Genomic DNA, 26,727 nt, shown 5'->3' with positions numbered 1-26,727 from the left:
TTGAGCTGAGGAGGCGAGGCGAGCACCAGGAAGCTTTCTCTAATGAGAATCACCAACTACATGGGGGGTACCCAGGAGCACAGCGCGTGTTCACTGGCAGCAATGCTCCCTCTTATTCAGCACCTTCCATTCCTACTCCCACATTTGTTCTCATTGCTTCTAAATTAGTCGCTAGAAAGCCTTCTGAAAGATTAGCTGCTTTCAAGCCATATTTTGCAAAAGAAGCCATGTGAGCCAGCACAGAAATCAGAGACATGCTTGTTTTGAATCACTTTGCTGAGAGAAAAGTAGTGGTTTAGACTTTTTCTTTATAAGCATAATTAATGTTCTTTTTTTTCTTCTTATTTAAATATTTTTATAGAAATACCAAATGGGTACAGGCATAGTTCCAAGTGAATGTTCCAGATTCATTCTTGGAAGCTGGTACCTTTAGAGAAGCCAATCCTTGTTAGGTTAGAATAAAGGTTAAGCAGCAAGGATCAGTTTATGGAAAATAACTTTTAATGTTGAGAAACAATGATTTTCATATAGCATAACAAAATGTTTTTAATAAAGTAAAATTTTAAAAATTATAAAACTTAAGCAGATTAAAACTGAAGACATTTTAAAATTAAATGTAGACACTAATGGGGATTTTGGAAGAATCTATAACTTGCTAAAATGTGTGTAAGTGGATATCTAATGGTTCAATATTCTACAGCAGAGTTTGACATTTGTCCAAAAAGTGGGAGGGTTGCTACCGAAGTCTTACCTACAGCCTGAGACCCAGTAAAGCAGCTTGAAAAAGCCTCTATTGAAAGTATTAAGCATGGGGCCAGGAGATTGCTCTAGCAGGGGTCTCAAACTCGCAGCCCGTGGGCCGCAAATAGCCCTCCATACAACATTTTGTGGCCCTGCCCTAGAGGAATCTTATTTTGCTTTGTTTTGTTTTTAGTTGTTTGGGTCACACCCCCCAATGTTCAAGGGTTACTACTGACTTTGCACTCAAGGATCACCCCGACTTTGCCTCCTGCGGCCCCCAGGTAAATTGACTTTGAGACCCCTGCGAGGTTGCATGTAGGAATCCTGGGCTTGATCCATTGCCCCATTGTCCCTGACACAATCCAACAGCCAAACATTTAAAAAAAATTGGGACTGGAGCAATAGCATGGCGGTAAGACGTTTGCCTTGCACACGCTGACCTAAGACGGATCTAGGTTCGATCCCTGGAGGCCCATATGGTCCCCTGAACCAGGAACGATTTCTGAGCTTATAGCCAAGAGTAACCCCTGAGCATCACCGGGTGTGGCTCAAAAAAAAAAATAAAAAAAAATTTTAATTATGGGGCCAGAGACATAGACAGGACAGTGAGTACTTACCTTGCATGTGGTTTGATCCCTGGTATCCCATATGGTCTTCTGAGTATAAGAGAACAGAGACACTTATGGCCCTCTGTCAGCTATAAAAAGTGTTATTGTCCTTTTCTGGGTGAAGATGTCAGTTACCAAAAGCCACAGGATGGTAGTTGAGGGGGTGTGGTATATGAAGTCGCTGGCTGAAGTGCTGGGGTGGAGGGTGGCTGAAGAGACTCTGCCACCACCACTCCTGCTGGATTGCTCCTGTTGGATGGTCACTGCTTAATTGCTGGTGAATCTGTTTACCAGACTGCCAGTTCCTGCCACCTTTTGCTGAACCTCATTGGTCTGGACCTAACAGTAACACTGAGCATTACCAGTTGTGATTCCTGAGTGTCAGAGAGGAGTCAGGAGTAACCCTGGAGTATTACCAGGTGTGACTTTAGAACCAAATAAATAAAAAACTAAAATGGGTGGTTTGTATAGAAATACGTGAATTAAGCATATTCCACCAGTATTCAGCTAGACTGGTGACTCTGCCAGTGAGTAGAGCTGGTTTCTAGCAATAATTCTAGGTAATTCTAAAATTTAGTTCAGTTTTCCTGTTGCTGTTGTTGTAGTAAATTCCCATTAGCTTAGTGATGAAATGCAACACAATTAGCTGACAGTCCTAGAGAGGAGAAGTTGAACACATTAAGCTAGAATGAAGGAGTCATGAGGACTAGAAGGGAGTCATCTGCAATTCTCATCAACCACTTTTCTTGACATGTAGCTACTGCTCCACCTTCAAAACCAACAAGATGACCCATGTCCTCCTATGTTTCCATCTCCTTTTTTTTTTTTTTTTTTTTTTTTGGTTTTTGGTTTTTGGGACACACCCGGTGACACTCAGGAGTTACTCCTGGCTATGCGCTCAGAAATCATTACTCCTGGCTTGGGGGACCACATGGGACACCAGGGGATCCAACCACAGTCTGTCCTAGGTTAGCATGTGCAAGGCAGATGCCTGACCGCTTGTGCAATGGCTCCAGCCCCTCCATCTCTTGCATACTCATCTCCATCTCTCCTTGCATAGATCACTGATGTAATGTGAGATGTCATTAGGTCCACCCAAATACTCCACGTAAATCTTATTCTGAGATCAACTGATTAGCAAATTTATTTCCATGCAAGGAAACAATTTTCTTTGTAAAGACAAAACAAAACATTAATGTAGAAGAGTATGCTAAAGACCCAGAACATGTGGTGTCTGAGAGCAATTGGGACATGCTGTCAATATCAGGAAACACATTGGGACAAAGGAAAGGTGGCTCAGTTACACTCTGCAAGCCTTAGAACCTGAAAAGTCTTTCCACCCTGTTACTTAGCACCTCTGGCCTACTCAGAGCCATAGACTTGGGAACAACTTTTCTAGCCTTCTCCTAGGAAGATTATAACAACTACTGCACCCAGGTAGTTCTCAGAGCATTTTATGTAACTCCTTCAAATTGGAAGCAACATAGATGATAAATTATATATATATATATATATATATATATATATATATATATATATATATGTCCACATAGTTAACCATTCACCATTTCTGTTTACATTCATGGCAAACCCTTGGTCTGTGATCACAGAACTGAGGTTCCAGGAAAGAGGGGAAAAAGGGCTCAGTAGATTTAGTGGATGACATTGGTACCTCAGTGGTGGGTATGGTCTGTTGACACTGAGAAGAATGAAGTTGTAACCTAATATATAGACAGCCTCTTTAACCAATTTGCCTGCAACAAAACATTGTTTTTCTTCATTCTTAACTTGTAAAAATAAATGGTTAACATTTCTAGTTTGTCACCAGATTGTAGTAGTGCTCGTGATTTTGGTTTCTATATTATCCCAACACCTCAGCTCCATCAAAGAGTCTCAGCTGGGCTCTTGAGGTGGGTTAGTTCCATATTCACTCCCACCTCTGCCCTGGTCTATTTGGGATCCAAGGTCGAGATTGTCATTATTAGCACTGCCTATGCCTTATTCACAAAATTTTTTTATTTAAACATCATTATATGGTCATCACCTGGGATGATATATTTGTCATAATGTAGTTTAAAGAGCAAAAAAATTCTATTTTAGGGGCCAGAGCAATAGCACAGCAGTAGGGCGTTAGCCTTGCACATGTCCAACCCAGGAAGGATCCAGGTTCTGAATCCCAGCATCTCATAGTCCCCCAAGCCTGCCACCAGTGATATCTGAGCACAGAGTCAGGAGTAACCCTTGAGCACCACTGGGTGTGATCCAAAAAACAAATAAACAAAAATTTGTATTTTCAAAAGGCCAAAGGCACATGAAAAAATGTTCCACATCACTATCAGGGAGATGCAAATCAGAACAACAATGAGGAACCATCTCACACCACAGAGACTGGCACACATCACAAAGAACAAGAACTATTAGTGCTGGCAGGGATGTGGGGAGAAAGGAACTCTAATTCACTGCTGGTGGGAATGCCATCTAGTCTAGCTTTTATGGAAAACAATATGGAGATTCCTCAAAACACTGGAAATTGAACTCCCATATGGTCCAGCCATACCACTCATAGGTATATACCTTAGGAACACAAATACGCAATACAATAATCACTTCCTTACACCTATACTCATTGCAGTACTATTTACAATAGCCAGACTCTGGAAACAATCAAGATGCCCTTCAACAGATGAATGGCTAAAGAAACTGTAGTATATATGCACAATGACATATTATGCATATATCTCTCCATCAGGAGAGATGAAATGATAAAATTTTCCTATACCTGGATGGACATGGAAACTATTATGTTAAGTGAAATAAGTTAGAGGGAGAGAGAGAGGCACACAGAATAGTCTCACTTATCTATGGATTTTAAGAAAAATAAAAGACATTATTGTAATAATGCCCAGAGATGAGGGCTGGAAGGACTAGCTTATGATATGAAGCTCACCTCAAAGAGGGTTGAGTGCAGTTAGAGAAATAATATACTAACAACTACCATGACAATGTTAATGAGTGAGAGAAACCTGTCTTGAATCTAGGCAGGAGGTGTGGGGGAGAAGGGAGATGGGGGCCATTGGTGATGGGAATGTTGCACTGGTGAAGGGGGGGCTCTTTTTGTGACTGAAACCCAACTACAGTTATGTTTGTAATCATGGTGTTCATAATAATAATAATAATAATATTAAAATTGTATTTTAAAATATAAAATGTGTATCAAAACTTTTTAATACAATTTAAATGTACTAACATTTACTCTAACTTATAGAGGATAGTTAATTTTGCAGGAAAATTAATATGTGGTTTAAAAATACAGAAGGAAAATTAAAACTGTAAAACTATGAGGGCTGGGATTACTGGTGCTGTTACTGTAAGATGAAAATCTAAATCCATAAGTGGTGAGATCACTCCACATGCTGTGTTTCTAGCTCCTTAGGTGGATGGGTCTGATCAAGCAGGGTAGTGATGGAGAAATAATACAAAGCCAGTCAGCAAAGGATATACATCCAAGTCAGTCATGAAGCTTTTTGCTTCATGTTCTCTCTCTGCCATGTGCTCTCTTTGTGCCCCCAAAAGCCAGAACTGCTCTCTCTTTATTCAACTAACTCCCAATACCAGGAGGGATAGGTCAAGTTAGATACAAAAGGGGCCAGAGCTGATAGCACAGCGGTAGGGTGTTTGCCTTGCACGCAGTCAACCAGGGCCAGATCCAGGTTCAATCCTGCCATCCCATAAGTTCCCCTTAGCCTGCCAGGAGAGATTTCTGAGCGAAGAGCCAGGAGTAACCCCTGAGCACCACAAGGTGTGAAACCCCCCTCCTCCTCCCCAAGTAACTATCCAGTGAGCTTTTACATATCAAAGGAAGAGGTTCCTGGAAAGAGGAAGTAGGGGAAACACCTTTGTTTAGGGTTTTAGCTAGGTTCACCTTACACTGTTACCATTTTCTTATATGTTCTGTCACATAAATCATTTTTCCGGAGACTTTCCAAGGAGTCGCCACATCAGCTGAAGTTGGAGACTATATATTTTTGTGCTTTCATGTACCTCTGGCTCTGTGATGTTCCTTGGCCATGTGGAAATGCCTCCTGTGGGAGGAGATTGAACTGATAAAGGAAGTTGATGCTCAGAAACCAGAGAACTAGTAGGAGTGAAGGCACTGGCTTTGTACCATCTGACCCAGGTGCCATTCTCAGCACCACATGGTTTCCTGAGAACCGCCAGGAGGGATCTCTGAGGGCAGAGCCAGGATTAAGCCCTGAGCACTGAAGAGTGTGATTCCAAAGCACAACAAAACAAAATTGAAACATAAAAATAAAGTTGATGCTGAAAAGGCAAGCCACAAACTAGAGAGGATGTGTGTATGAGAATATATACATACATTTAGATATTCTCAGATTTATGCTCATAGGTCAGAATTGATACACAATAGACATATTTCAAATATATTTTCAATAAAGTAAGCATGTAGAATAGAAAAAAAGATTCTCATTAATATATGACCAAAATAATAATAATAAAAAAAAAACCTGGAGTCAGAGTGATAGTATAGCAAAAAGCTACTATCAAGATTTATCCCACCCAGGATCAGCACAGTTTTGTGAAACTTCTCATCTATGACATTACTCGAACTTCTAACCTCAAAGCTCTAGCCAGCAATTAGCCAGAATTTTGTTATTCTCACCTCCTCAAACCTGAAAGAGTTGCCTTCAGATCAAAAACTGGCCAAAAAGAATTAATAGTATATAATAAAAGATCCCACTGGGGAAGTGATGGAATTGACTAAACTTGTTCTAAATATACAACCACACATTCATAATTTGTAAGCACAACTTGTTAGCAGAAGATTGGAGAAAACAATCAGAACCAGTGAAATGAAGATAGGATCTAAATTCAGAACCTCCTGACTGTTCATGATGGCTTGGAAATACTTGGTCACTACCTCAAGCATATTGCTCCTTGTCTGGACGAAAATGCACCTTTCTGGATTTGTGGGAACAGATAGTGCTGTATAAATAACAGTCAATGAAGGAGGATAAATAAAGCAAAACAAATAGACCCACAATGCCTATCTCAATGTTAATAGATTTTTTTTTTCAAATTAGACAAAGACTCAGATCATATTATGAACAAGGCCTATAATCCCTAGACCATATTTCCATACTCCTATGTAAAGAGGATTATGATGTTGGGATGATGCAATTACACATAAAGGAATGCTTAAAATACCATATTGCAGTCAATGTATATCAAATTATACATGGGGTTTGAAAATTAGTGTGATCTTGGGCACACACACAAAATATCTAAACTTCACAGAATTCCAGCAAAAGTTTCAGTGTAATCATTGAAAGCAATTAGTATAGTCTACTGTACAACAGTAGACCGTATAACTAAACAATAATTATAATTTGATTCATCTTTATAATTAGTGATCTTGGAGGAAGAACCTGCATCCCAATCTTATCTAAGATTTAAGAGGCAGAGACATCATGCATTAATACAACCACATTAGCTAATTTGTCAATAAAATTAATCAGTGTTAATAATGGGTTAGGATGGACAGGCATTGAAAGGTTATTCCTGGGGGGCTGTAGACACTACAGTGGGGAAGGCATTTGCGTTTTATGCAGCTAACCTGGGTTCGATACTGGGCATCTCATTAGATCCCCTGAGCTCACCAGGAGTGATCCCTGAGCACAAAACCAGGAGTAAACTCTAAGAATTGTTGGGTGTGACCCCCAAGTTCTCCCAAGTAAAAAAATCAGAGCATAAATTTTTGTACTTAATCTCAACGATCTGTGTAGAAGTTTGCAGGGAAATCAGCAATGCATTCTATTTACTTAGATTGGGGGTCACACTCAGGGTTGACTCCTGGCTCTGTACTCAGGGATCACTTCTTACCCTGCGAAGGATCATATGGGGTTTCTGGGATCAACACACACTCTTTTATTCTTTTTAAAATTAAACTACAGTGAGATAGAGTTGAAGGGTGATTAATAATTGAGCTTTGATCATTCAGAGCTCTGACTTTATTCCTTCACTAGGACACATTCTTTTTTCCTTCCTTCCTTCCTTCCTTCCTTCCTTCCTTCCTTCCTTCCTTCCTTCCTTCCTTCCTTCCTTCCTTCCTTCCTTCCTTCCTTCCTTCCTTCCTTCCTTCCTTCCTTCTTTCCTCTTTCCTTTTAAAAAAAAATTAAATCATGAGCTACAGGGGCAGGAGCGGTGGTGCAGAGGTAGGGCTTTTGTCTTGCACACGCTAACCTAGGACGGATCTTGGTTCGATTTCCCAGCGTCCCATATGGTCCCACAAGCCAGGGGCGATTTCTGAGTGCATAGCCAGGAGTAACCCTGGCCCAAAAAACAAAAACAAAATCATGAGATATAGAGTTAAAAAGTTGTTGAGTTTTTGGTCATACAGTGCTCCAACCCTATCCCTTCACAAGCTTTCTTGATGGCTCCAATTCCTCTCCCCAAGCATGGCATGAGCTAATTCCTGAACAGAAGGTTCCAGATGTAGATTGTGGCTTCCGGTCTTGTCTCTGCCCCTACTTGCTCTCCATGTCACTTGTCCTCTTGTGTGCCGGAGTCCCCTCATCCATAGCACAGAGATCATGGTGGTCTGAGCTGGGCTCAGGCTTCTCCTGAGAATGGAATGTTTTGAACGAATTTCTGACTCTGAGCCGCTTAAATCAGCGCCTGGGTTTGATGATAATATGTTCCCAGGTGAGCTTGCAAGCAACACAGGCCCCCTTCCCCTGGGCAGCAAGGGTCTCCATGGGAGGAAGGTACCTGGGAGGAGGTTTGCAGGCTCAGGAAACAGCCGACTCCATGGTCTTAGCTTGGCAGCTTCCTGCCAGGATTCAAGTAATTGGGTGTAGGATCTGTTTCCAGGGAACCACTTGCAAAGGAAAAGGCAGTTTATGTAGCATTTTTTTATTAATTATTTTTTTTATTATTTTAATTATGACAACAAAGATGCAAAGAAAGAGGACAGGGTAAAGTTACAGTGGAAGCCCAATCACCCATAAACAGGATTCTCAGTAGTTCCATCGATGATATCCCAGCCTTGAACTTTCAGCCAAAGAACATTAAGAAAAACAAAACTGAACCCATGTACAATACAATTACTTTGTCCCTCAAATCCCCAGTTGTAGTACATATTGTTTCTTAGCAGCACACCATATAATCTAAAGATATTAGACTTATGTAACTCTTTAAACATTGAGGGCAAAGTACATTTATCTAGTTCCATGCACATGCTTACTAGTTTAAGTTAACCTCAAAAGTTTTAATGGGTTGTTTTTCTTAAGGATTGGAGTCAAGAGAACATAGTAAAAAACGATATTAAAGTGGCATTTGTTTGCATAGGCCCACCAAAACATAAGGGACATGGAAAGACAAATTATGGTCTAAATACATGGAGACCCTACCCCTGAAGTTTCCTGGCACAGGACTGACTCTAGGCTCCAGGCAAACTAGTTTGTCCAATTCAAGTCATAGTCTGTAGTGGCAATACACCTCCATTCCTCACATAGTCTCTGTTGTTGGTATCATTCTTCTGTATTAAAGATCCTGGAGTCTGCATATCCCATATTGCAGTCAGGATGGTGCAGAGCATCCTCTCGTTTCACCTCACACTTAAGGGGCAATAGAGAGAACCATGTCCTGTAGAGCAGGTCATCGTTGTTGTCATGTCTTCTCGCAGGTCATTGTTGTTGTCACGTCTTCTCAGTGTAAACGGAAGTGTCTTTTTAGGAGGTCGATGTCACACCCTTGGTAGTGTCTTTCCTGGTAGAGGACTGCTTCCAACTGTTGCTATAAAAGACCTTGGATGTTTCGTAGATAGCTTGCCTGGTTCCAGCGTGAATGGAGAATGCCCATTCAACTGGGGCCTATGCCAGGTCATTATATCAATATTCAGGGTGTAAGGTACATTGTAATGAGATTTATTAGATAATAACTAATCTGTATGTATAGTGTTTTCCCATTTTAATGTGTCTATGCAAACAAGGATCAATGCCACTAGCGTTATTGGTGCATCTGGAGGCAATAGGAACAAGACCAGCAATTTCCATGACATAGATGTTTCTATCCATTTTTCATCTTGTCTTTTCTTTGTAAGCTGTTCAGTAAGGATTGTGGTGGAACTGTCCCTCAGTTTATGTAGCATTTTTACAGTCCGGCTTCAAAGTTGAGTCAAAAGGCATTAAAGAAAAGCTCCCGAACACATGGCAAAGCCCTGGGATCTAAAGTTCTCAGCAGAAAGGGGGACAGGGTGGGTGGAACCTTTGTCCATATTTAAAGGGGGAAAGAAGCGGGGAGGGACATTCCTTTTTTTTTTTTTTTTTTTTTTTTGACGTTTTGGTTTTTACCGCTCAGGGTTACTCCTGAGTCACTGAATAACTCCTGAGTTATTCCTGGCTCAGGAATCACTCCTGGTGGGTTTGGGGAACCATATAGGATGCTGGGGGTTGAAACCAGTTCAGCTGGGTGCAAGGCAAATGTCCTCTCCCCTGTGCCATCGCTCTGGTCCTGGAAGGGACATTCTTCCATGTTTAAAGCATGAAGGTGCTTTCCCTACCAGCCTCCAGATAATTTCACATTTTTCTACCCTCTTCACAGAGTTTCCAGCACTTTCTATTTTGGGCATTGACACGATGTTCTTTCATTGCTTCAGGTAATCACCGCAAAAAGAAAAAAGAAAAAAGATTTTGTCCTCTTAAAACCTCCAGGAACATTAAAAACCACCCACAACACGCACAAACAAAGCCAGAGGTTTAAGATGTTCTGGAAACAAGTGCAATTTTCAGGTAGAAAGGCGATTTATAGACGCAAGAAACACGTAATGGATGCAACCCAAAAAAGATATCATTTGGGAGAAGGGGGGTTGTGGGTTTGCTCAGACCAGTTCATTTTCACTTGGGGGTTTTGTAGAACACACACACGCACACACACACACACACACACACACACACACACACACACACACACACACACACACACACACACACGTTCTAAATCTAAATGTGACTCAAGGAGTCACAGACTTACTCTCCAAACACTTTTAACTCTCACGCACTTCACTCTCCAAACGCACATTCGCTGGAATTGTTTGTGCAAAAGGACTGTTGCCAAGTCAGGGGGGGGGCGTGTCTGTAGCCTCCCCTGGAATCTGGGGGTTCTAAGCTCCAGGAAGGCTTACAGAGTCGTCGACCTGCAGCTGAGAACCCCGCGGACTTTCGCGCCCTGTTCCTCGCGTCCACGGGGAGACGCACCGCAGAGCATCCAGGGCGCCCTCGCCGATTCCGTCCGTGTGGGGAGCCCCAAGCTGGTCTCCGGGCTCCAGGCCCCGCTTCGGGGAAACCCCGGGTTCTGTCTCTGACCCCGGACGAACCGAGCCAGCGATGAGTCTGCCGCGGGCCGAGCCCCACGCCCAGCCCCGCGCACTCACGCGCTGAGTCTTCCCACCCGGGTCCCGGCCCCGCAGGTGAGCAGGAAGGTGCGGCTGGAGCCGGAGCCGGAGCCGGGGCCCGGGAGGGAGGCCGGCCTGCACAGGGCAGCCGGCGCCTGGATGCGGGGATGCGGGGATCTCAGTATCCGAGGGGGCCGGCGGGGACCCCCGACCCGGGAACGCTCGCTCCCACGGGGATGCATGCGCAGGGCGGGTCGGAGAGCGGGGGCGCCGGGGGAAGGAGCGCACGGGGGCGCAGAGTGCCGAGGGCGCAGGAATGGGAGGCCGGGGTCCTGGGCAAGCACCTGCGTCGCGCACGGGGAAATCGGGGTGCTGCCGGGCGTGCGAGCCGTAGGCACGGCGGGGAGGCGCGCGGGGTCCGCCCCCGCCGACTGAGCCGCGCCGGCGCGCCCGCAGCTGGGAGCGCGCTCCGAGCCGGCTAGGGCGGCCGCCCAGGGTCTGACCCAGCCCCGCGCCCCGGCTCGCGGCCACCAGGCCCGCCCGCCACCTGCGGCGCCGCGCCGGGGCTCCGGGGAGCTTCGGCGCCACCGTCCGCCCGCACCCAGGCCACGCGCCGCGCCAGGTAGGGCTGCAAGGCTGCGGGGGACGCAGGGGCGCGCGGGCCGGGCGCGGGGCGCGCAGGGCTGGAGAGGACCAGGGGCGACGAGCGCTCCCCGATCTCCGCGCGCAGATGACCCAGCTGGCCCGCGCGCGAGGGTCCAGTCCAGTCCAGGTCCCCGCCGCGTGGGTTGCGGGGTTGCGGGTCTGCGGGGCTGGGCCGGGCCCGCAGGAGCCGGACACGCACACGCACTGCCCAAGTTCCCTGCGCGCACTTTGCCGGACTTAACTTGCAACGAGGCGACGTTCCCCGGGAAGCCAAAGGACGGCGCGGGAGGGGGGGACGGGTCAGGGCCTCGGGACTGTGCGCTGGGGACCCCCTGGAGGTCCCCGCAGGACAGGCAGACATCCAGCCGGCCCCCGAGCACCCCGAGCGCCCCGAGCGTTCCCCCCGCCCGGCCAGGCAGGTTCTGGCTCCGATGAGTCGCCCTGGGTTGCCTGTCCGAGCCAAAGGAGCGAGCAGGCGGGCGGGGATTAGGGCACCGCGGGCCAGAGGTAAGTGGTCCCCGAGACGCTCCTAGACAGAGTTCCTCCAAGCTGGCAGCTGGTATTTCTGTGCCCACCCTCTGTTAGGGGACGCCTGCAGGTGCCCATCTGCGCCCCTGAGGAGTGACCATGGCAGAGCAGAACCGGGCAGGAACCCCAAGGCCGCCCCGAAGCTGTGTGCTGGTGGAAAACCGGGGCTTGGAAAGGGCCCTAGGCGGGTATCAGACTGTTAGCAGGAAACCCGGGATGGCATCCTCAGAACCCTGGCCACGCACCTAGGACTCCCCCGCTGCAGGAAGGACCGAGCTGAAGGTTCCCTGGAGCTGTCCCGGAGCTCATAGAAGCCTCTAGGAAGCCAAATTCAGGACTCCTGGTCCCGTCTGTGTTTAGAATGGGGAGATTCTGTGCAACACGGATTTGGGTATTAATTTTCAGTCAGTGCTTTTTAAAAGCGACCCTAGGACATTTTGGTGGCAGACTTGCTTCGCCCGATTCTGGGTTTGTTTTGGAAATCTGTGTTATTTATTTATTTATTTATTTATTTATTTATTTATTTATTTATTTATTTATTTATGGAGTGGTTGGGGCATCTGGCAGTGCTCAAGGCTCCTTCCTAGTCTCCGCTCTTGGGACTATATTGGGTGCTGGGGATTGAATGGAGGGAGGGGAGGTTGTCAGCTACGTGCAAGACCAGTACCGTCCCTGCTGTGCTCTCTTGCTTTTTTAAACTTTAGTTTGTTTGTTTTGGTTCTTGGGCCACATCTGGCAGCTTTCAGGGGTTACTCCTGGCTCTGTACTCAGAAATCTCCTTGGAGGTGCTTGGGAACCCTATGGGCTGCTGGGTATCCGGCCCCTTTAAACCTTTTTGAACAGCAGTTTTCCTCGTTTCTGAAGCCAAAAGGCAGGTCTGTAGATGTTGAACCAAGAATGCTCAGTCCAGGTCTAGGTTGGGGCATCCAGAGAATGGGGTATCCTTATTGCTCCTTGGCTTCTCACAGAGTAATCACAGGATGGTTCTATCAAAGTGAGGGGTCCATTGGTGCTCCTGGGTCACGGGGTTAAAGGGGAAATTGCCCTGAGCTCCCCAGACTCTCCTAGACGTGAATTTTCTGTGGTGCTTGTCCAGGCCTTGGCCTGGCAAACTTCAGCCACTTGCCTTTCTCTGGAGGCTGGTGTGGCACCGTGTCATCCACCTTCCAAACTCAGCTGTGTGCACGGTGGATCCGGGAGCCTCAGAGTCAGCTGGACAGTCCCCTACCTGCGGCCACTCTGCTGGCAATGCCATCAGGGAGCAAACTTCTCATGCCTGCGTGGACTTTTCTCTCCATCCCCAGCCCTTCTTCCTCCATCCTGTCTGGTTGATCCTAGGTCAGGAGTGTGACTTGTCTTGCTCAGAATCGAGTGGCATCACCTCACTTCCTGCCCATTTTGTTCCCTGGTGGTCTCTGGGCAGCAGTAGAAGGTTGTCACCACTTTAGGGTTTGGAGACTGTGGCTCTTGCTTGTCTCCTGCTAGCAGGGGCACACCTCACACTGAGTCTCAGTGGGACCCATACTTGGCACCTCTGCAGGATCCACATTCCACACTTCAGGAGGACCTTTACTCTTCATCATCTGGGTCATCAGGTGGGCACAGAGATAGGACACAGCTTCCCTGTGGGCCTCTCTGCTCTCACCACCCTTCTCCCTCTCCAGCCCCCCCCCCCCCCAGGGCTTCCCACCCAGTTCCAGGAGAGCCTCTCTCCACCCCGAGGGAGGCTCTGGCCCACATGTCCGCTCAATTGGGCTCTGTGAGTGGAATTTCTGCCCCTTTCCTGCTAAACTGCTGAACTCTGAGACAGCAGATCTGGGGAGCTGCGTTGGGGTGGGGGGTGGGGTGGGGATGGAAGCAAAGATGGAGCTGAGCAAAGAGACATGAGCCGTTGCACTGGCCCTTTGGGGTCTGTGAGTTACCTGCTGGGGATGTGTGAGTGTGTATTTGGGTGTATATGAATGTATATGTAAGTGTGGGTATGTGTGTAAATTTATATGTGAGTATGTGTGGGTGAATATGTAAGTATGAATGTGTGAATGTGTGAGTTTGCATGTGTGTGTTAGTGTGTGAGAGTATATGAGTATATGTGTGAGTGTGGATATGTGTGAGTACATATGTGTGTGTTACTATATCAGTGAGCGTGGGGACATTTGTGAGTATATTGGTTAAGGGGATAGCTTTCTGCTCATTCATTAAATTGGGTCATGGTCCTAAACCCAAATGTGAGGGGTCATTTCAGAGTGAAATTCTTTCTGACGCATGGTGAGTAAAAATCTGCTTTGTAACCTTCCTTTATACCTACTTTACATCTGGTGTCCAATGACTCTCCCTTAGGCCTACAGGGGTGTGAGTGGCGGTCTGGAGCCCTGTAGTGGAAGAGTCTTGTAGCCCCAGTGTCCCCAGCACCCTGATCACATACCACTGCTCAAGTCTGGAGCCTCTGAGTTCCTAGCACACTCTGAAGGCAGCAGGGAGACAAAGCTCCTCCTCAGGGAATACCCGGAGGTTACTGAGTCCCCAGAGACCTCAAGCTGGGTGCTCCCTGAGTGGGAGGGACATGGAAGGAGACTTCTCAGAGGATGGGGACCCCACATCAAGACAGTCCATGGGTGCCAGCCAGGTCCTGCCCTGATTAGAGCCCACTAGGAGCTGCTGACTGGAGCCTGCCCAGGCCAGGATTGAGAGTTTGTGTGTCTTGTAGAAAGAACAGCACGGTTGACTTGAAGTCCCATGGTCTCCCCAAATCTCCTTGATCTCGAATGAAATGAAAGAAATTCTCTTTCATTCTGCTATTCTTTTTATTTATTTATTTATTTATTTACTTACTTACTATTTGATTTTTGGTTTTTGGGTCACACCTGGCAGTGCTCAGGAGTTAGTCCTGGCTCTATGCTCAGAAATAGCTTCTGGCAGGCTCAGTGGATGATATGGGATGCCAGGATTCAAACCACTGCCCTTCTGTATGCAAGGCAAACACCCTACCTCCATGCTATCTCTCCAGCTCCTCATCCTGTTATTCTTAAGTCTTCCCCTAGAAAGGAAGTGCAGAGTTTGAGGCTACTTTAGTGGTCCATAAGGCCTTAGGAGTTCCCCAGGACTCTAAGCCTAGCTTTTGGGTTGCTGTGACCCCTGGCCTGGCTTAGCAGATACAGAATGCAACTGATGGAACAGAACCGAGTGGGACAGGTATGGCCGTATGAGGCAGGACTGTGGGACAGGCATGGTTGTGGAGACAGGACAGCGCAGGGACAGAACTGGCAGGGACAGGCGTGGCCATGAGGGGCAGCCACTGCCCTGTGCATGAGTCCTGCTGCCTGGGGCCTTCAGGTGTTTCCTTCCTGCTCCGAGAATCTGTGAAAAGTCCAGAAAGGGAAAATGGTGCTTTGGAAGTTGGGCTGGAAGCTGTGACTGGCTCCCGCCTCCTCCTGCCCTGGCACTTGGGCCTGGACTTAAAGTTTGAAATCGCAGAACCTCTGGAAGAATCACCTTCCCCTCTGAGTCTGGACCCCCGATTGCCCCCAAGTTTTGTGTCCATGTGTGGCAGCAGAGACTTTTTCTACCAGTGTCTTTCCCTAGGATGCTGTTCTTGTGGGGACTGTGTGGAGTTTGGGGTGTGGACATGGTAGAGGAGTTTTGCTTCAACTGAGAGCTGCAGGTGAGCTAGGTCTCTGCCTTGGGTGTCTCCAAAGAGTAAGTGGGTTTAGTCACACACACTTAAATGCAAACGTGTGCACACACATACATCATGACTCACTGGTGCCTTTACTTTTCTGGTTTGTCTTTGAGAGGCAGAAGGCGACTTTGAGAATCCCCATAAGGGTAGCCTCGTAGAGTTGCTGGAATAGTGAAGCTGACGCAGCTGAGTCTGATCACATTTGGGGGGGGGTACCACATTGCTCCTGGATGCAAGATTGGGGGGGGAAGGTTCCCTGTGGAGCAGACAATTAGGGACCTCTCTCTTTCCTTCTCTCTTTGCCAGTGAATCTGACAACAGTCCTGGCATGAAGGCCAGAATGATTGTATAGGAGCCTGAATAGGAGCCTGAATTGTGCCTTGAATGATCCGTCTCTTGTATGTGTAGTTTCCAGCATATGGATAGATTATGAATATTTAGTACTTTTTTTGGAATTTAGTGTCTTATGAATAATTACTGCCTAGCTGCTTTGGTTAGAGTTAGAACCTCATAAATATGATTTCTTAGTCTTTCCATCCCTTCCTTTGGACATTCAATATAGGTACCCCCGTATGTCACTGCGTTTTCTTCTCTTCCTCTCAATCTTACGAGTTGTCCCCCTCTTTAGGCTTAAGTTCTCAGACAGTGCAACAGACACTGCTTAGAGCTGAGACTTCTGATCCTCTTTAGGCCAGTATCTAGGCAGTGTGTTGTTGTGGCACCTTCTGTGAGTCCTCTGAGGCCAGTGAGAGAGATGGACACCTTTGGGAGGGGGGGGGGGTGTCTCATGAAGGTTCCACCCCCTCAGCTTTGCAAATAATATTCCATGTCTGGAGCTATCTCCGAGCTTCTTATGGGGGTGGGGTGTAAGTGACCATGGAGGGTGTTTGTGACCTAGGAGGGTCTTCAGGAGACAGGAAAGGATATTCCTGAACACGAAGGGAATTCATGATAACAAGAGGAATCCCCGAGACAGTCCAATCCTGCAGTCCTGTGTCTCTCTCATGTCCACTATTTGCACCCGAGCTCCCTGAGGAATCATACCAAGTACTGTCTCCCGTGTCTGCTCTGTGTGAGGACTGAGGCTTGGAAGCTGCAGATCTGTTAATGGCAGGTGGGTGGGGCAGATCACCCTCTGGCCAGCCCAAACAGTCCTGTGGTTACCTCTGTGAACTGGAATCTCTATTCAGGAGGAGACTTAGCTTTGTACTGGGGCCTGGTTGCTGGGTGTCAACTATGAAATCGGCCTTTAAATCCCACAGACCAGTGTTTCCAGTGTGGTCTCAGGGCGGAAATGGGCTCTGAACGCACAAACACAAAGCCCTGTAGAGGCCCGAGTCAGCCTGTGTTTCTGGGTGTGGCTAATATCCTCAGGTTCCTTCTGTGGCCTTTGTGAACAGATGCCAGACTCCAAAGCGAGGCCTTCCAGTGTGTGAGGCCTATCTGGCACATTGTTCTAGAACTGAACTTTCTGGGGTGCATACCATGGACCTCAGGGCAACCCTAAGAGGGAGAGAAACCAGGGTGAACAGCACTTAGCCAGCAGGTGGAGAAGACGCAGCAGTGAGGGCAGAGCTTAAGACAGAGCCTGCATGTGGGGCGGCAGAACCAGACTTGTGACCTGGCATCAGCTCCGGCTGCTCCCTGTGGCCCAAGGCCAGGAGCTGCTGGAACAGGCAGTTTGTGTTGTGCAGCAAGGCTGGGGCTGGAACATGAGCAGGCAACGTGGGAACACTCAGGACGCCCTTCTTTGAAGCGGGTCTGAGCAGTGCCACCACGACTAGGTGCATAGAGGTCAAGTGCTCACTTTGCTAGGACTGCCTCTTTGACCCTGGGGCATACGCAAAGGGCTTCTGCTGCACAGTCATGGACCAGCTTAGTGGCCCCTTTGCACAAGCCCCTGAGGACTCGCCCATGTCTTCAGCTGCACAGATATTCCCTGAGGCTGCCTCCATTTCCTGCCTCTTAGGTGTAGCCTGAGTATGGACATTCTTGCAAGTTTGTCAGACTGACTGATGTCCTTGCTCTGAATGTATTTTTATACTAAGGTTTTCTTTCTGTGTGTGTTTTGTTGTTATTTGTGTTTTTGTCCACACATTGCTCAGAACTTCCTCCTAAAATCACTCCTGGAAGGCTCACGGGACCATATGGGATGCCAGGGATCAAATCCGGGTCAGTCTCATGCAAAGCAAAAACCTTTTCCACTGTGGAAGGCCCCAGATTGTTTCCCCACATCCTCTGAAGATTTTCTGCCTCTTCTCTGTTATCTAGGACTGGCTCTAGTTTTTTTAAGCCAGAAAGGATCCAAAGCAGACTTCCAAGACCAACATTTTGTGAAAGCTCGGCTCTCAGTCAGACTTCCTGAGGCAACCCCAGATCAGTGCTCCAGAGCTGGCTTCTTCAGGCCATGGTCCCCTCATTCTCTGTTCCCACCATGTTAGTCCCCTTCTGGTTCCTGTCCTCTGTGGGATTGTGGAGAGGTTGTGGCACACCTATCCCTGGCTAGAGGGAAGCTGGGTGCTTGCAATAGAGCCTGTGGCAATGCTCAATGGGGCTGATCCAGGAAGGGGGCTGGAAGGATGACTTTGGTTGTCCAGTTCCCAATAGGCATGTGAACCTCAGACCTCCCTGCCTCTATTTCTGGTCCTTCTTCAGCACAGGGGCGATTTTTCAGGAGTGGACTCCGGTGGCTGGTGCTTGGCAGCCCCTGTGTCCTCTTCAGAGGAGAAAAGTGCATCCCACAGAAAGGCTGGCCCCTTCTTTTACTTTCTTTGCTCATTAGGGAAAGAGGATTATTTTCAATAGGTACAGCACATACCAATAATTTTTGCAGACTTAAAACTTGAGCATCAGATTCAAGACATTGGCATGAGAAGGGTGAGGATAGCACATGGAATGTGGGTGACCGTTCCTCTGCTCTGAGAACCCTTCTATGTTTGTGCCCTGTCTTGACAGTCTGGGTTAGCTGGCATGGGCAGGAAGTGGGGGTCCAGAGCTGACTATCTCCCCAGGTCACTTGGTGCCTCTTGTTTCTCGAACACACATGCCTGGGGATTCAGGTGGCTGTACAGTTCCAGGCCTCACCTTGGAGGAGATCAATATTGGAGGAAATCATCACTAAGGAGGGACTCTAGGAATAGACACCCATACCCACATACACAGTAGAAGGGGAGATGGCTTCTATCAGGAAAACCCAGCACTCTCCCTAAGGGAGACCATTCAAGTACCATGACTCGAAGTTCCCGGGGAATGGAGGAAGCAAAGGAAGAAGAGGAAATAGTTCCTCAAAGGGCTAGATGGGGCAAGACAGCCATAGCCCTTCCCTGGGAGGGCCTGGACCATGGTACTTTTCAGCAAGACCTGTCCAGGAAAACATGTCTTGCTCAAAGGAGCATGTGTTATGGTTTGGACTGTCCCGAGTGATTTACCTTAAGAGAAGGCAACACCTTCTTTCTAGGAATCGAAAACATACCTTAATTACTATGTAGCAGCTGCTCGCCTCTCTTGTCTCAGGGGAGGCTGCTGTGTTATCACCTTCATGGGAAGAATGAATAATCTTACCAGCAACAGCTGTCTTTTCCCATTGTGCCTCAAGTTCTGTAGACTGAGATCCTTAAGGGGGTCATGTGGGGCTATAATGATTTCTTCACCAGCAGCAGCTGCTGCTCAGGGCCTAAAACTTGAAAGTCTGTGGAGACACTGGCCAGTCTGGGCTGCCTGGAGCATGGACTTTAGCTGGCCTTCACTGGCCGGTTCTCAAGGGCCTCGAAGAGAGCAGGGGAGATGGAAGATCTCTGGTGAGTAGGTGAGTAAGTGAGTCTGACACCTGCTTCTTCAGCTTCTTCCTTCCTTGGTCTCCTTGGAAACTGGGACTAGATTGGTACCTCAGGGGCCATGTCCCTAGCAGGGCCTCAGGCCAGTCAATATCCCCCTCAGTACTAGGATTTAGAACCTCTCAGCTTTCGACTGGGAAAGCACTATGCCTGGGAACCCACACAGGAAGTGAGAAAAGGACCAGGGTGACCCTGAGAACTCAGATAAGGAGCTTCGGTGAGGAAAGGCACAGAGGTGACCCTGGACATAAACCTTATCCCATACACCTGCCATGAACCTGCCATGCCCCTGGTCTGCTTCTAACCTTCAGATAATGCTTCCAGAGAAGGAGATCAAAGCACAGGGAAGGCAAAGTGATGTGGCTGTGGCCTTTGCAGGAGATCTCAGTGAGGGCAAAGAGACTCAGAATCCCTTGTGGCCCTCAGCAAGACCAAGTCCTGAGCTTCCAACCTGGGTTGCCGCTGAGATCCTGGCATGGCCCCACATCCTGGTTCTGGCTCCACAGGCTCTCTTGGGAACCACGTTCACCATGTCCGGGGGATGATCTGAAGGGGCAGATAGTTCCCGAACAGTGTGTGTTCTTGGCTCTCCCCATTTTTCCTGTGAACACGTCTGTCATCATCACATGTCGAAGCGACAACACTTTCTTGCTCTCCTGATGGATGGATGGATGGATGGATGAATGGATGGGTGGGTGGATGGACGGACGGATGGATGGATGGATGGATGGATGGATGGATGGGTGGATGGATGGATGGGTGGATGGATGGATGGGTGAATGGATGGATGGATGGATGGATGGATGGATGGATGGATGGATGGATGGGTGGGTGGATGGACAGGGTTGTTCATGCAAAACTCTAGCTTCTGCTCCTCCATGTTAACGGACTAGCATCCTCCTCTACTTGGGCCTCAGGACCAGTGTGGTTTTTGTTTGTTTCTTTTTTTTGGGGGGGGGAGGGGCCATACCTGGCAGTGTTCAAGGGTTACTCCAGGCTCTGCACTCAGAAATCATTCTTGACAGGCTTGGCAGACCCAATGGAATGCCAGGGATCGAACCCGCGTGCAAGGCAAACACCTTCCTTGCTGTGCTATTGCTCAGGTCCCTGTTTCTATTTTTATTATTCTTTTTAAGGCTACTCCTTATATCTGGTCTTTTGAGTTGGAGGTTCTGTTGTTAATACTGGAATAGATTTTATTGCGATTAGTGCTTCCACAGCAGGGACTCACAGATGAGAACTATGTGTATCTATGGAGATTATTGTATCTGTAACTTTATAGGAGATACGCTCTTTCACACTTAGCTTTTGCTAAGTGATTCCTGTAGGAGGTGCTGATATCAGGAAACCAGTACCCTGGCTCACGCTTTGCTCTAGTTATGAAAATGAATTTTCTACTCCTGAACATTTTATTTTCCCTAGGGCAAGCATACAACATTAAAATAAAAACAGATGAATTAACGATGTGTTTGTTCTAAAAGAGGTCACCGAATATGAGACAGACTTCAAAGATGCTACAGGTTAAATAGCAACATTATTTTAATAATTATTTAGTGCTTGGTTTTCTCTGATCTGGCTTTAATTTTTTTTTCTGAGCTTCCAGACATAAAGTGCCAACTCCAGCCCCAGCTCTATTTTCAGAGGTTTGGAGTATGAGAGCCCAGCAGAGCTTCTATATTAGGAGCATATGGGCTGTCTTGGTGGCTGTGCAAAGGTGCCCAGCTTCTCCTCCTGGCTGAAGGTTGCAGAGACCGAAGTTGAATGCCAGTTCTTGGTGACTTAGAATGATGTAGGTGCAGAGTGGAGTTGGCCCCTGGAAAGTCCTGCCCAGACCCTATTTAATGAAAGAAAACAGGCCTTGTGTCTTCAGACTCAGCACTGACACTGGGATGCGTGGGCTTGGATGTCACAGAAGTGCAACTGCTTCCCAGGAGCAGCAGCTGCATCCTCCATTCCTCAGTGGCTAAGTGTTCAGGGAATCCTGACATTATGTACATCCCGAGAAAGTGCTTGGTATTAGGTGCATTCGAATATGAAACATACAAACATACAGTCGTGAGAAAACCAGGCAGCAGTTACTTACACACACACACACACACACACACACACACACACACACACACACACACACACACACACGATTGCTTTATCCCACAGTCCTGGTAAAATGGGAAGGAGGTTCCCCTCTATGCTCGTGCCTTGGTGCTCTTCAGCCCATGCTGCTGATGTCGCTGTGTTGTGAGCTGCTGCTGAGATCTGTAGCATCACAGAGCAATGGTCCACGGGCAGCACCAGTCCAAAGGGGCTGAGCTATAGCACCATCAGTGCAGTGGATGGGATGGGTGTTGTGGTGCAGATGGGGGGGACACAGATCCAAGATGGTTCTTTCCTAATATCCTAGGGACCTTGAGACACCCCCCCTTGGCATAGAGGGACCATAATATTTTTATTCCTCAAAATATGACCATTTGAGCACAGCGATAGGGTGTTTGCCTTGCATGCAGCCCATACAAGACAGATGGTGATTCAAATCCCAGCACCCCATATGGTCCCCCAAGCCTGCCAGGAGTGATTTCTGAGCACTGGGCCAGGAGTAACCCCTGAGTGCTGCCAGGTGTGACCCCAAAAACAACAACAAAATAATGATCATTTTGGGGTCAGAGCCATAGCAAAGCAGGTAGGAAGTTTACCTTGCACATAGCCGACCTGGATTTGATCCTTAGCTTCCCATATGGTCCCCAGAGCTGGCCAGAACTGATTCCTGAACACAGAGCCAGGAGTAACTCCTGAGTGCTGCTGGGTGTGGCCCCAAAACCATATATATCTATCTATATCTAATCTATATATATCTACATATATCTATACTCATTCATTATGGGAGGGTCCACCAAAATATTCATTAGGAGGGGCCCATCAAAGTATTTTCCCTTTCTTCTGAATTAAAAGCACGAGGAATTTTAGGATCAAAGAGAATTCTGTGATATATATTATCTGTTCTTGTAATAGAAGTTAACAAAGTCTATGTGATCATCCTTAGACTGGGGAAATCGTAGAATGTCTTTGACAATTTCTTTGAGCAGAGGAAAGGAGCGAAGGAGCCTTTGGTCTAAAATGTCTAAAAGTCATGGCACGGCCCTGTGGGGCTAATGTAGGGGCCTCTGTCTGCCTGAGCAGTGTCTCCAGTATAGGACAGCCTTTAAAGGAAAACAGGCTCTGTGTGTGCTGCTAGAGCCAAGACCAGGGCTATTGCTTCTTTGAAGTCTCCTTGTGGGAAGACCTCTAAGAAGCTGCATTAGAGCAGGCCTTGGGCTGGAGAGTCGGATCCCAGCTATGGTGGCTCTCAGGGATCTGGTCCTTCCCTGGGGTCAGATCTCGCCATTGGATGTGTTTCCTGCGTGCCACAGGTTCCATGGGCAGGAAAAATGTCTGTACCCGACTCTTCGCTGGAGCCGGGCACTCAGAAGTGCTGCTTCTCCTCTCTTGTCTGTGCTGTGCCTCCCACACGACCCTAGAGTTGGAGTTGTGCATGGCTGGGCTGGTCCTTGGTTGAGTGTCAAGGTCTAGTGCTGACTCAGGGGGCCAAGACGGGCTGTATAGTGCTCAGGGCCAGCCTTCGCCTTGCTACAAGGGTCCAGTGTGGGAGCCAGTATAAGTGATTCCTAGGAAGTGGGCTCACTGCCCCCCCCATACCCCGATCACCTGGAGAGACACAGTCTTCCTTCTGTCTGTATTGGCTACACACTCTTCCTGAATGGTATCTTCTATGAGGCTGGACCGGGAAGGCCCCAGAGGTTTTACTGTTGGTCGCATGCACATGACTGACCTGGGGCTTTCATGGCTGTGAGTCCATTGCATCTCACAAGGGCACAGACCTGTGACTGACCCTGATCCCAAAGAGATCCATCATCAGGCTGCTCTGTAGGGAACACTGGGCTACAAGGGCAGAGAGACTGTGCAGGTGGCATTTGGGACATCTCCTTGGGTGGATCTGCCCAGAGGGAGGCAGAGCAGAAGCAGGTGCCACCAAAGAAAGGCAGGCATGTGCAGGCCATGGCCCATAACCAGGAAGACAATGTGGAGGTCTGAGGATGGTAGAAGCTGGCTGTAGCCTGCAGGGCCAGGGCCAGGAACCCAGATCCTGCTGGTTTCTTTGGTGGTGATGGCTGTGGGACTGCCCAGTGATAGCCGAGGAGTCTTTGAAACATCTGGAGGTTCCTTGAGAGGCATCTCAGAAGGAATCACAAGTCCAGGTTCTAAACTGCAGCCCTTATGTGAGAAACTCAGGGCATTTGCCAGAAGACAAGGTATTTTCTCCAGGTGCTGGGATGAGAATCCCAAGAAGGGTCCCACTGGGAGAACCTGGGAGATGACCAAGGACAGGAGAGAGCACTGACAGGAGTGGATGGGGATGCAGGTGATGAAGGAGGCATCAGTCTTAGGAAACCTCTAAGTTGGGCCAGTCTTTAGCTAGAACACAAGTGGATAAAACAGCAGGCATTTTGGGGACCAGAGTGATAGTACAGCAGGGAGAGCATTTGCCTGTACACGGCTGACACGGGTTAGATGTCCAGCATCTTATATGGTCCCCTGAGCCTGCAGGAGTAACTCCTGAAAGCCACCCAGGTATTTCCACCCCCCAAAAAACCCCCCATAAAACCCAAATCAGTAGAGCAATTAAAATATCTTTACATCTAGGTAAAAATAGAAAGTAGACCTATAGAACCAATCAGGAATTCTGCAAAAATATCATAGTTTTAGTTCATCATTGATGTGTAGCGCTTTTGGTTTATTTATGGGAGCAGGCCTTTTTATACTCAGGATCACTTGTGGCGAGGCTCAGGGGAACTCTCAGGGGATCAAACTTGAGTTGGCCACATGGAAGGCAAGTGCCTTCTGCTCTTTCTCCAGCCTCCCCAATCATTAACATCCTTTATTTTTATCAGACTACAAAACATATTACATGTGGGTTAAAACTTTATATTCCAACACAAAATTATTAAATGTGCATTAGGTACGTCTTTAAGATTGAATGATGGGATGAGAAATAACTTATCTCACATCACACTAAAGCCCACAGGTCAAAATTGTTTTCCTTATTTATTGGAGGGAAGAAAAACGTGGATATGTCCTAAGGAAACTTTCTGAACAGTATATAAAAATCAGTGGAAGCATTTAGAAAAAAATAATTCCGCCAAACAAGTATTGAGAACACATACCCTCTCAATAAATATCTCAAATAGTTGAAATGAACTCTTGGTGTGCATTTAATTCTCAGTAGGAAAGTGGGTAAAAGATTTGGTTCTGTACATAAAAGGAGAAAGAAACAACAGGAAATGGAAGAAAGTCAGCCTTAGATTTATCAAATAGGTACTTCTAATGCTGGTTACTATTTCGGGGTACCAGATCAGCAAACGCATTTGTGTGTCTTTATATTTGTTGTTTATCTATTTGTTTTCATATTGTTGTTTATTTGTGAGTGGTAGAGAAGTTGGGTGGGTGGAGATGGGTGTTGGGACCTTGTGGGTCTTGGGAAGCGGAAGACACAAGCTTTCTGCCCAGCACATCTCCAAACCCCTCATGGATTCCACTTGTTCCACTTCAAGGAAGCTTGTCCCAAAGAATTAACAGATCTATAGTCAAATATTATTTTTGTTTCAAGTTTATTTTTATTAATGTGTGGGAAGGGTTTGAACCACAATGGGCAGGACTCAGGCTATGCTCACCTGTGGTACTGGAATTTGAACCCAGGTCATGGTCTGCTGTTCTTCTGCCTCTTTGTCCCAAATGTTCTTTTTCTGACTTCTTCCTCTTCCTCTTCTTCTTTCTCCTCTTCATCCTCCTCCTCTTTTTTTAATTTGAGGGTGTCCATCATGGTATCCACAGAAGGATGGGATTCTGGGAACACTCTAAACAGCCAGTCTCAAGACAAGCAGTTCTGGTGGTGTTGAAGTGTGGAAGGTCCTGTAGGCCCTTTGCGGGAGAGCTTGGCGCCAGACCCTGGGTAGATCCTTGACCTTCATGGCATTGGGACCTCCGCATTCTGGTCAGTGGTCCCTGTGTCACTTCTAATGCCTGCGGTTTCCCCTCAAACATAATTCCCAGTGTCCCTGGCCTCAGAGCCTCGTCCCACCACCCACAGGCTGGCTCTGTTGGCCACCCTAACCTCACCATCACTTCCTGGCCAAGGTGCCTCCTTTTCAGAACATTCTACATGCCTACTTTCCAGAACATTCTGTCTGCCTCCCCCGCAGACCCAGGAGTCTTGGTGTGGAGATGGGACTCTGGTTCAGGAACACACACAGTGACACCATAGATGTTCAGTGAGTCATTGTGTGTCTGTGTTGGAGCAGTTACAATCCCCCCTTTCCTCATTTGTTGCTATTGTTGGGGAGAAATAGGACAGAAAGGCAGAGAATGTTCCATGTGGCAAATGGGCTCACTGAAGAGAAGGTTTTTTTTTATCAACTCCAGATTCACAGATCCTGGCTGTGACTTGTTGGGCAGCAGTGGGTGTTGGCCCCTTCAGCTGCAGGCTCTGTACGGTGAGCTGGAGGGATGCCTCGGGTGGTGCTGGGCGGACAGTGTTTTGGGGTGCTGGCGGCCCCTCCCTGGGCCCTGCTTCTGGGTGCCTGAGGAATGAGTCAGAACATGTGCTGTGTGGGCTTGCGGATGGCAGGAAGCCCAGAGTTAGCTCAGCGGTGTTTCAGCAGGGCAGTGGCAGGGAGGGGAGCCAGGAGGCAGTGGCTGGAGCTGTGTGTGTGTGTGTGTGTGTGTGTGTGTGAGAGAGAGAGAGAGAGAGAGAGAGAGAGAGAGAGAGAGAGAGAGAGAGAGAGAGAGAGAGAGAGAGAGAGAGAGAGAGAGAGATTCGACTTTGTGCCTGGCACATTTTCCATTGTGGCAGAGCATGGTCAGAGGTACTGCCATGTGCCAGGTGACCCATGTTCCCTGGGCACAAGGGAGTCAGGTGGGCATGGCTAGAGAGGCGGGTCAGGCCCACCTCTGCCATTGCAGAAGCTGTTGTCCCTTCTTCCCTGCCTGTTCCTCTGTCCTGTGCTGGTCAGCAGCTTATCTCTCTGTCCTGTGCCTACCAGCATGACAAAGGGGCAGTGTGGCAGGGCATACCCCTGAGGCCGGTGGGTGGAACATCAGGATGGCCTGTTACACTTGTGCATATTTTCTTCAAAGCCCCAGTGTCAGAAGTTGGGCTTCCCAGGACAGGCTTCTGCTGTTACCTTCACAAAGCTGGGCCCACAGAGAGGTGGGCTGGGCTCAGGCCCAGGAGCAAGA

At 47.8% G+C, this 26,727-nt stretch overlaps 1 protein-coding gene across 1 annotated transcript in view; it reads left to right on the top strand.

The window, feature by feature from the left end:
- The first annotated feature begins 10,708 nt into the window (after positions 1–10,708).
- CRACDL (CRACD like) overlaps positions 10,709–26,727 on the top strand; it is an 82,215-nt gene continuing 66,196 nt past the window's right edge. Inside the window, exon 1 of the mRNA XM_049784559.1 lies at positions 10,709–10,833. The gene's annotated coding sequence lies outside the window, so the exon portion shown is untranslated. The remainder of the gene's footprint in view (positions 10,834–26,727) is intronic.

The sequence above is a fragment of the Suncus etruscus genome, chromosome 12, assembly GCF_024139225.1.
Source record: "Suncus etruscus isolate mSunEtr1 chromosome 12, mSunEtr1.pri.cur, whole genome shotgun sequence".
In the NCBI taxonomy this organism is placed as follows: domain Eukaryota; kingdom Metazoa; phylum Chordata; class Mammalia; order Eulipotyphla; family Soricidae; genus Suncus; species Suncus etruscus.
The sequence above is the reverse complement of the archived record's forward strand: the minus strand, read 5'-3'. Positions and strand labels throughout refer to the sequence as shown.